The sequence below is a fragment of the Bison bison genome, unplaced genomic scaffold (genome assembly GCF_000754665.1).
Source record: "Bison bison bison isolate TAMUID 2011002044 unplaced genomic scaffold, Bison_UMD1.0 scf7180017864353, whole genome shotgun sequence".
Taxonomy (NCBI): Eukaryota; Metazoa; Chordata; class Mammalia; order Artiodactyla; family Bovidae; genus Bison; species Bison bison.
In genome coordinates this window covers 4363209-4374041 of record NW_011494925.1, presented here as the reverse complement: position 1 = coordinate 4374041, position 10833 = coordinate 4363209, and the positions used below count along the sequence as shown (strand labels likewise).

Here is a 10833-nt window from a genome sequence, read left to right as displayed (position 1 = left end):
CACCTGATGTGAAGAACTGACTCATTGGAAAAGACCCTGATGCTGGAAAAGATTGAAGGCAGGAGGAGAAGTGGTGACAGAGGATGAGATGGTTGGATGGCATCACCGACTCAATGGACATGAGTTTGAGTGAACTCTAGGAGTTGGTGATAGACATGGAGGCCTGGCGTGCTGCGGTTCATGGGGTCGCAAAGAGTCGGACACGAGTGAGCAACTGAACTGAACTGAAGGTTGTGGGTGAGTCAGTCCTGGGTTCAGATGACAGTCCTGGACTTTTGACTCCTAATCTACAGTTTTGTACCTTTCTTCAGAAATAGCATCATAACAAAGGCTCTAAATTAGAGCATCTAATTTTCCTTATGGCACTCAGCCTGTCTCTTAACCTCTCCCTGCCCTGGTATCTGAATCCATAAAATGGGTTGTATGACACTTGTCATCCAGGTTGTCACAGAAATGTTATGTGCATTAATCTTCCTAGTGATCAGATTGTTTGGAAATAGCTGCTGTATGAATTCAAGGTTAAGGTCAAGGTCAAAGAAAATGACTCACCTATTATACAATGCATTAGAGAAACACATTGGTTTTACTTGAATGGAAGTAAGAAAGGTGTACTGATCGGGAAGCTTTTGATAGTAGGCATTTTATTTCTCCACATGGGGCTAGTTTTCTAATGATGATATGTAGGTATCACGAAATACTTTAATTTTTTCAATGTCCAAATACTCTTCCAGAACCACCTTCCCATGTATTTGAAAGTGAAAGTGAAACTGTTAGTCTCTCAGTCGTGTCTGACTCTCTGTGACCCACCACGCCCCTCTGTCCATGGGATTCTCCAGGCAAGAATACTGGAGTGGGTTGCCATTTCCTACTCCAGGGGATCTTCCTGACCCAGGGATTGAAATTGGGTCTCTTGCATTGCAAGCAGATATTGTTTTAACTGTATGAGCCACCAGGGAAGCCCCATGCTTTTAGTTAGATGTAAATGATTGCATATAGTCTGATTTGTTTTTCAGACAAACTATGCTAGATTTATTAGTTTTGTGACATCACAGTTGTAATCAGAGGAAATGAAGGAAGACCACGGGGAAGGTTTTTTCATTCACTTCTCCTCCTCTGGGTGCCTGTCCCAGTCCATGGTCCTCTGTGGTTCCTAGAGCAGGGGTGAAGCGTGGGTATACCCGCCCCCTCTGGGTCCCGTCTAGCTCCCTGTATCACTCTGGGTCGAGTGCTCAGGAGCTAATGGAGCCCACTGTGGAGTGTTTGCTTCTTCTGGTTGAGATCAAACATCTGATCTTTATCTGTGGTGACAGGCTTAATGCCTTTCTTCTCTGACAAATTTTCAGTTGAAGAGGAATGCAAACACTGGTATCGGTGCGGTTATATAAAGAACTCTTTTGCGCAAGCCAATATTGGCAGCTTGAGCCTTAATGAATAGCAGAACCCTGAGTAGCACCTCCTGGTAGAAGGAAAAATACAAAAAGAACTAAAACCCTGTACACCTTTTCCCAGCACTTTGATGGCTGTACTGGTATCTGATGGGGGCTGGATGTCACTTGGAGCTTTAGCTTAGACTAGCAGCATTGGGCTTCCCTGGTGGCTCAGATGGTAAAGAATCTGCCTGCAATGTAGGAGACCTGAATTCAATCCCTGGTTTGGTAAAATTCTCTGGAGAAGGGAATTGCAACCCATTCCAGTATTCTTGCCTGGAGAATCCCATGGACAGAGAAGCCTGGTGGGCTACAGTCCATGGAGTCTCAAAGAGTCAGACAGGACTGAGTGACTAGCTTTCACAGCAGCATTTAATCCCACCCTTCCCAGGGACGCTGGGTGTGCAGTTACACAGGGAGCAGATGAAAACACCAGAGAGGGCCGAATTCCTCAGAACTCCCCGGGGAATTAACTGGGTTTTTCTCTGGTCCTCAGAGTGGCTCTACCATTTGCAAATGCTAAGTTCTAAGCTCTTCTTTGGAGACATAACACTCTGAAAAGTACATTTGCCCATCATCTATCCACATGTCTTATGCAGGATGGACACAACTAATTTCAGCAGCTTTCTAAGTTGCATTTAAACTTCCCCACCAGGCCCTACGGGTCTCCAGAGGCCTGGAGACCACAGCATGGGAGACAAGGAGGGTGAAGTTGCTCCAGAGCGAGGACACACCAAGGCCCTGAACAGTAAGGAGTAGACCACAGTATATGGCAATATTTTAAACTGATTCTTTTTTCTTTTCTTTTTTGCATTAAAATTCATGTGCTGGAAGGAAATTTGAAAAAAAAAAATTACTTGTTAGCAATTTCTGACTGTGGCTTGCATATCAAGTTCCCTAGAGAAAACTTAAATTCTAAATCCACAATAAAGCCTGAGTTAATAGGGCCATCAGAACAATGGGAAATGTAAACCAAACTTTTAAAAACGATTTTGGGGACTTCCTTGTTGGTCCAGTGGTTGAGAATCTGCACTTCCACTGCAGGGGACATGGGCTTGATCCCTGGTTGCGGAATTAAGATCCTGCATGTCTGCGAGGTGATGCCAAAAATAAACAAATAAATTTAATTAATAGCACCATCTTAAAAAACCTGTTTTTGTATAATAGTTTCAGTGTAAAATACACTGAAATCTTTGATATTTACTTCCTTGGTGGGATGGCCTTTTCTTTTCTCACCACCCTCCACATCAGTCACTTACATTAGAGCTTTTATTTAATGCTCCACTGTACTCTGCATTCAGTCAAGTCCGACTCTTTTGCGACCCCATGGATTGCAGCCTTCCAAGCTCCTCTGTCCATGGGATTCTCCGGGCAAGAATACTGGAGTGGGTAACCATTTCCTCCTCCAGGAGATCTTCCCAGCCCAGGGATCAAACTGGCATCTCTTGCATCTCCTGTATTGCAGGTCGATTCTTTACTGCTGAGCTATCTGGAAAGTCCCCTTTATTTAATGAATCAGCAAATATTTATTAAGTGCCCACCGTGTACAGAGTAAACTGTTTGAATCCATTAGGAGGGAAGAAAAATCTGGATGGGAAGTGGTCTCTGCCCTTGAACCAGAATCTCTAACCATGTCAGCCATTCTGACCTCAGAGCACTTAGGTCAGAATCCCTAGTTGGGTGTGAGGCTTTGTGGCTGTTGACCTGATACTCATAGCATTTGGCAACCAATTGATGGGTTCCCCTTTCTCTTCATGCCCATGACCTCAGCAGATTATACCTTTTTAGGGAGTCTCAGTTGAAGTAGTAAGAAAATTCTTATGTCCTTGAGTGACAGCAAGCTGACTCCTCCAATCCAACCACACCTCACGTTGGGTTGATTTCAGCCTGTTTGGAAATCAACTCTCTTACTGTATGAATCATCTCAGAAAACAAGACAATCCATGCAGTTTGTTACCCTAGCCTGGCTCAGCCCCTCAGCACCCAAGCCCTCCAGCCCCTCCTGTTGACTGCTGGAGCTCAGAGTCACTCCAGCAAACTCTAGGGTTCTCAACCAAATGCAAGAAGCTTTACCTTTTGTCCTCAAAGGGTAACTCTGCAACTCCTTTGGGCTGGGCGGCTGCCCACTGCAGTGTCCCTAACTGGTCCCTGAGTGCTGGTGAACAAACGCCCTCAGCTAAACTGTCTTCTGATGAAGACCGTTCAGGAATGAGAGGCTCCCAAAGGAAGAGCAACAGAGATCGGAACATAACCAATATCAGTGCTGTGCTAAGTCACCTCAGTCGTGACCAGCTCTGTGTGACCATGTGGACTGTAGCCCATCGGGCTCCTCTGTCTATGGGATTCTCCAGGCAAGAATACTGGAGTGGGTTGTGGTGCCTTCCTCCAGAAGATCTTCCCTACCCAGGGATCGAACCCACATCTCTTATATCTCCTACATTGGCAAGTGGGTTCTTAACCACTAGGGCCACCTGGAAAACCCAAGAATACTGGAGGGGGTGGTCATTCGCTTCTCCAGGGAATCTTCCTGACCCAGGGATCAAGCCTGGGCCTCTTGCATTGCAGGTACTCTTTACCATCTGAGTCACCAGTACATGTTTTTAATTGAATAAACAGGCAGATTTCATCACCATTTTCAGACAAGGTCTATACCTTTCCCAAAGTTCTGCAGATGTTTCATCAGAGAGTCTGGACCCAGAGCTCAGGGCCCCCAGCTCAATCCTAGGATTAGGATAAATCACTGGTTAAACGGTGTGTTTTTGACTCTTGATTTGGGACTTATGTTACTATTTTGGAAGTTTAAGTACCATATATATATATATGCAACCCTTTCAGGATTGTCTCATGTCAGCTGTGGTGATACAGATGGTATCGACTTGTTGCACATTCCCTTAAATTTGTTCTGGAATTTAAGAATTAGGAGACAAATTCAGCAGAAATGCTGTGATCGTAAAAGTATTGAGTTAGGGTTCTGTTTTGTTATATAATGCCTTTTTCTAACATTACATGATTTTGTGAGTTTGGTAAATTACTGAACTATTCTATGTCAGGTTAGTTACCTGACATCAATGTTCTTACACTGGTGAGAGCAATACTGCATTTATTAAATAACCCAGGAATGGTAACATATACAATTTTATGAACTGTTGTCATCTTTTTAAGTTCTATATCATGACAGAGATTGTTGTTGAAGTAGTAACATACTTATTATTTTTATATTATTAAAGGATCGTATACTATAAAATCATATAGATTAGGGGATTTACAATGTTTACTTAAACAAGTACTGGAGAAGACTCTTGGACAGCAAGGAAATCAAACCAGTCAGTCCTAAAGAAAATCAAGCCTGAATATTCACTGGAAGGACTGATGCTGAAGGTGAGGCTCCAATATTTTGGCCACCCGATGTAAAGAGATGACTCATTGGTAAAGACCCTGATACTGGGAAAGATTGAGTGCAGGAGGAGAAGGGGATGACAGAGGATGAGATGGTTGGATGGCATCATCAACTCAGTGGACATGAGTCTGAGCAACTCTGGGAGATGGCAAAGGACGGGGAAGCCTGGCGTGCTGCAGGCCGTGGGGTCACAAAGAGTTGGACATGACTGAGCGACTGAACAACAACAACAGCTGATACATGCGTTTGCTCTCTGAGGTTGTGGTTGGGTCTTGGACACTTCAGACCCTTCCCTTGCTTGGCAGAGACGAGTTCGTATCACAGCTCATGTGTTGTCCCAAAACATTTCCAAGAAGAGAGAAAATGAATCCATTGTGGATGTTGTCTCTGATCAAAAATCTTGGTATGTTGACATTTTTATAATTTTAATAACTTTTTCCCTTTGGATTCCTCCTATGGGCCAAAAAGAGAAACACCTTTTCAGGTGGATATTATTCTTTATTGTGGTAAAATGTACATAACCCCAAATTTACACGTGTGCAGTTCGGTGGCATTAAATGAGTCACAGTGCTGTGCAACCGTCACGGCCATCCATTTCCAGAACTCATTCATCTTCCAAACTGAAACTCTGCCCCCCTTAAACAACCCCCTCCTACCTTCCCCAACCCTGGGCACACCACCCCCCTTCTACTTCCATCTCTATGAATTTGGCTTCTCTAGGAACCTCAAGTATTAAGTGGAATCCTACAGTATTTTCCTTTTGCGCCTGACTTATTTCACTCAGCATCCTGTCTTCGACTTTTATCCGTGTTGTGAAAAGCATTCTTTTAATGGGAAGAAAAGTGAAAGGAAAAGAAGGAAAATCCAGAGTCATGGAGAATTTAAATCCTCTCTTATAAACATTTATGTTCAAGTAACTGATCCAAACCACATCTCAGCCTGTGGGAACTCTGAGGCTGGAATGCCGTGTGTTTCAGACCTCTGCTCACAGCCCTTCTCCCAACCAGACGAGCATCACAGTGAGGCCCCAACTGACTTTTTTGCTTCCAACTTTCTCTGTGAATTCCTGGTGGCGGTGAAGCAGCTTGACACAGCCCTCCAGCTCATGGTATTTCAAATGTTGCCTTTTCTGCATCAAGGGCCTTATTTGAATGTTTGATATACATACATCTTTACTTTGTTTTTACAAGAGGCATTTGGGCCAGGGTATAGAAAGGATACATCAAAGTGTCAAGGAAAGTCATTGGTTCACAGAGCTGTTTCTCAGGCTCTGTTTAGTCTTTGTCCCAGTTACAATGTGCACCTTAAGATCTGGCTCCTGAGAAGAAACTGTATATTACAGGCAACAACAGAAATGGGGAAAATCAATGCTCACCTGTTTCAGTTGTATTACCCGTGTGCCTTACTCCTGATGGCCACCCAGTGAGGCCTTTCTGCTTTGCCTTATTCTTGCTAACTCTTTGAATTAAGCCTGGTAGGAGTCTTGGTCTTTTAACTATACCCAACACAAATTATTCTTAACGGAAGCATTCCCTCCCAGCGTCCCCATGGAGATGGAAATAAGTGCCATGTGCCCTCTTCCTAGCCTATATTTTAATAATGCACTTATTTCATCTCACAGTATCTCTCCCATTCAACTGCAAACACCACTCATTTCCCCCCAAAATGAAGATCCACAGAAAACTCACGCTTTCATTTGTCCTCTCCGTGATGTCGGGGAGAGACTGCAGTGGGCGAGCCCTGGGACTCACTTCAGGGCCTGGGAGAAGGTGGATTCAGCCAGAGCTGGTAGAAGGTGGTGGTGGTGGTGTGTGAGTGTGTGTGCACACACGTGTGTGTGTACCCCTGTGTGTGCGTTGGTGGGTAGATGTGGGCGGGGTCAGATTCTAGAGAAGGCGGGACTCAACCATGATCGACAGCTGGCAGCTCCCGCAGGTCCAGTCTGGGGGCCCTGCACAGCCCTTTGAGTACATGCGTTCTCATGCTCCTCTGCAGCCGTCTAGGGTGGAGCCTAGTCAGCAGGGGACCCTCCCTGCACAGGGACACAGGTATTGCAGAGAGCAGGGAGCTGCTTGACTGGCACCCACAAACTTTGCTCTCTCCCTAGAAGCATGATCACTGACGTGCTGGGGACAGGAATGCTGGACCGCCTGGATCCCAAACAATTACTTTCCTCAGCTGTTAGATTTTCAAACGTGATCTATCGAGTGATGCTGACAGTAGATTTTCTGCCGGCAATAAAGGTGGCCTGATTCACAGAATAATTACTGTATGCAAATGAATGTGATTTTCCTCTGCCCTTTTATGGATGACTCTGCTCTGCCATTCATCAGGGCCACAAATTTCACTTGGGAGAAGATGGATTTAAAGAGACAGGCACCCTTGGAGCTTTGCAGTGAACTTACTAAATCCACACTAAGTGTCCTCATAAACAGGCTTGCCTGTGCCAGAGTGGGGCTGCCAGACTCTGACCTTTTGATCTGTGGATTGTTGCTGGGAAAACTGTTGCGAAAACATCTGACTTTGTGTGCTCCCAGGTCAGGGGTGCTTTGCTGCTTGGAAGAGCTGCTTCGTCCAGGTGCAGGGTGATTGTATGTGTGGATCAGGAGAACCTGGTGGACCTCCCCACCACCCACTGAACCCACTTTGATGTTTATGCACCTGCAGGAGGGAACGGGAGGAGCGGAAATCCCGTGCTCATATCCAGCGCTGGATCCGATGAAATTCCAGCTGAAGTGATGTGAAACAAGAGGTGGGTTTCTGTCTGACACTGAGGTGGAAGCAAAACAGACAGGAAAAGGAAGGAAGAAATGAACTGTTAGAAAAGCTTAAGTTCCACATCTTTGGGCCTGGTTTCTCAGGGACCTGGCAGCCTCCTCTTAAGTTGGTGGCATTTCTCTGTGAGCATCAGTGCCATGAGGACGTGGGAGGGGTGGGTTTGCCCTGGTTCCAGTGGGAGGTAAGACTGGCCAAGCCTGCAGGATGGAGTGAGCCGCCGGTCCCGATGCTGGGACCGGACCAGGCGGGCACAAGCTCGGGGAACATCCGAGGTCATCACGTGTCAGTGCTAAAGCCTCAGTTCCCCAGGTTTCCCCCAGCACACGGCGTGTACCTCATCCTCCGAGTGTGGAAAAAAGAGGACCCTGAGCCAGTGTTATAAATGGAAGTGCCCATCTGTCAGTGGGCTGTCTTGTTACTCATATTGTAACAATATATTGATGTCAGCACATCCAGAACGCACTTTCTTCCTCTGTCACTCACAGAAGAAAGGCAAGACACATCCATGTTTACCTGCGTGCCAGCAGCAGACGCCGCTGGAGGCCATCACAGCCTTCCCAAAATAGAGGCCCCTTGATACCGACTTTCCTGAGAGGACAGAACAGGTGAGCGGGGTCTCCAGGAGTTCCTTCTCTTCCCGGACCCAGCAGGTCTTCCCAACGGCTCACATGAGGGCCAGCACGTGACATTATTTGTGTATTTCTTTGATTTTTTTTTGCATATTTTTTATTTAAATTAAAAAAAAAATTCATGTTAAGTGTTAAAGGTTACTTTTCATTTACCATTATTAACCATAACTATGTGGCTCAGTTGGTAACCAATCTGCCTGCAATGCAGGAGACCCAGGTTCGACCCCTGGGTCAGCAAGATCCCCTGGAAAAGGGAATGACAACCCATTCCAGTCTTGCCTGGAGAATCCATGGACAGAGGAGCCTGGTGGGCTACAGTTCATGGGATCACAAAGAGTCAGACACAACAGAGTGACTAACACTTTCACTTTAAGACAAAATTTTAGATCAGTTCTTGATTGTGATAACTTTTCATAGGAAAAGAAAATTTTCCGCCCTTCACAAATGATAATGATGAATGATACCTCTTTCTTTATAAGAATTGTGCTATAATGTGGAAGGCTAATGTTGGAAAGGTGATTCAGTATTGGATAACCACAATTTAGAAAGCAGCTTTAACCTGGCATACTACAGATTTATACAGTCAATAAAACATTTATTGAGAATTGTTTTTGTAGGTAGAAGGGGAAACAACCAATACTCTCATGAAAAACTAACTCAATTGAAAAAGTTCTAAATAACATACTTTTATAATACATGTTGATTTTTCATAGGTTTGCCAAAAATGGGTAATGACTTATTATTTGGGAGGAGTCAACAAAAGTAAGGTTGCTTATACTTGTGTTGCTAGATTTAAATGCAAATTGACAGGTTTAACTTTGGTTAAAGAAAGTCCTGAGATATAAGTAACAATGTGAAGAAGACATAAGAAATTAATAACTGAAAGAGGGTTTTATAAAACAAAGTAACTTGAGTGGTATTAATTCTCAACAAGTTGACTTATTTTGTTTAGCAGAATTGTCCATCACCCTGTGTAATGGGTTGAATTATGTCCCCTGAAAAGAATATGGTGGGGGCCTAACTCCCAGTACCTCACAGTGGGACTTTATTTGAAGACAAGTCTTTAAGGTCATCAAGTTTAAAAAAGGTCATATGGGTGGCCCTAATCCAACATGGGTGTGTGCAAAGTCCCTTCAGTCATGTCTGATTCTTTGCAGCCCTATGGACTGTAGCCCACCAGGCTCTTCTGGCCATAGAATTATCCAGGCAAGAATGTTAGAGTAGATTGCTGTGCCCTCCTCCAGAGGATCTTCCCAACTCAAGGACTGAACCCACATCTCTTGTGTCTCCTGCATTGGCAAGCAGGTTCTTCACTACTCATGCCACCTGGGAAGCCCTGTCCAACACGACTGGTGTCCTTAAAAGAAGGGGAGAATTGGATGGGGTTGCACGCATGGAGAAGACTATGCCTCTACAAGCCAAGGAATACCAGAAATTGCCAGAAAACCAGAAGTAAGCAGGAGAGAGAGGGACCTGGAATAAATTCTCCTGGAGAATCACTAGACCTTGGACTTCCAGACTCCAAAACCATGACTGCATACATCCCTGTCGGTTAAGCTGCCCAGTTGGTGAGCATACTAATACCCCCTCCTGTTCTCACCCGCTGACTGAGACCTCCACCCTGCAGTTTTTGGGAAACCTGTCAGTCATATTCCATTACCTTTTGAGGCAACGCAGGACTGGCATCTTACTTTGTCACCCAGTCAGAGCATGGAGAGGAAACTGAGTTCCTCTTGGGGTGGAGGAACTCAGGTGGATCACCAAAAAAGCAAGAGAGTTCCAGGAAAAAAACATCTACTTCTGCTTTATTGACTATGCCAAAGCCTTTGGCTGTGTGGATCATGACAAACTGTGAAAAGTTCGTAAAGAGATGGGAATACCAGACCACCTGACCTGCCTCTTGAGCAATCTGTTTGCAGGTCAGGAAGCAACAGTTAGAATTGGACATGGAACAACAGACTGGTTCCAAATAGGAAAAGGAGTATGTCAAGGTTGTATATTGTCACCCTGCTTATTTAACTTCTATGCAGAGTACATCATGAGAAACGCTGGGCTGGATGAAGCACAAGCTGGAATCAAGATTGCCGTGAGAAATATCAATAACCTCAGATAGGCAGATGACACCACCCTTATGGCAGAAAGTGAAGAACTAAAGAACCTCTTGATGAAAGTGAAAGGGGAGAGGAAAAATGTTGGCTTAAAACTCAACATTCAGAAAACTAAGATCATGGCATCTGGTCCCATCACTTCATGGCAAATAGATGGGTAAACAGTGGAAACAGTGACAGACTTTATTTTCTTGGGGTCCAAAATCACTGCAGATGGTGACTGCAGCCATGCAACTAAAAGACACTCCTTGGAAGGAAAGTTATGACCAACTTAGACAGCATATTAAAAAGCAGAGATATTACTTTGCCAACAAAGATCCGTCTAGTCAAAGCTATGGTTTTTCCAGTAGTCGTGTATGGATGTGAGAGTTGGACTATAAAGAAAGCTGAGCACCGAAGAATTGATGGTTTTGAACTGTGGTGTTGGAGAAGACTCTTGAGAGTCCCTTGGACTGCAAGGAGATCAAGCCAGTGAATCCTAATGGAAAATCAGT

General features: G+C 44.7%; 1 long non-coding RNA gene across 3 annotated transcripts in view; it reads left to right on the top strand.

Moving 5' to 3' along the window:
• Positions 1-7372: 7372 nt before the first annotated feature.
• The window catches only part of LOC104999520, a 17647-nt gene continuing 14186 nt past the window's right edge, over positions 7373-10833 (top strand). For all 3 annotated transcript variants that reach the window (XR_826600.1, XR_826598.1, XR_826599.1), the window contains exons 1-2: positions 7373-7576; positions 8088-8207. This is a non-coding gene — a long non-coding RNA (uncharacterized LOC104999520). The remainder of the gene's footprint in view (positions 7577-8087; positions 8208-10833) is intronic.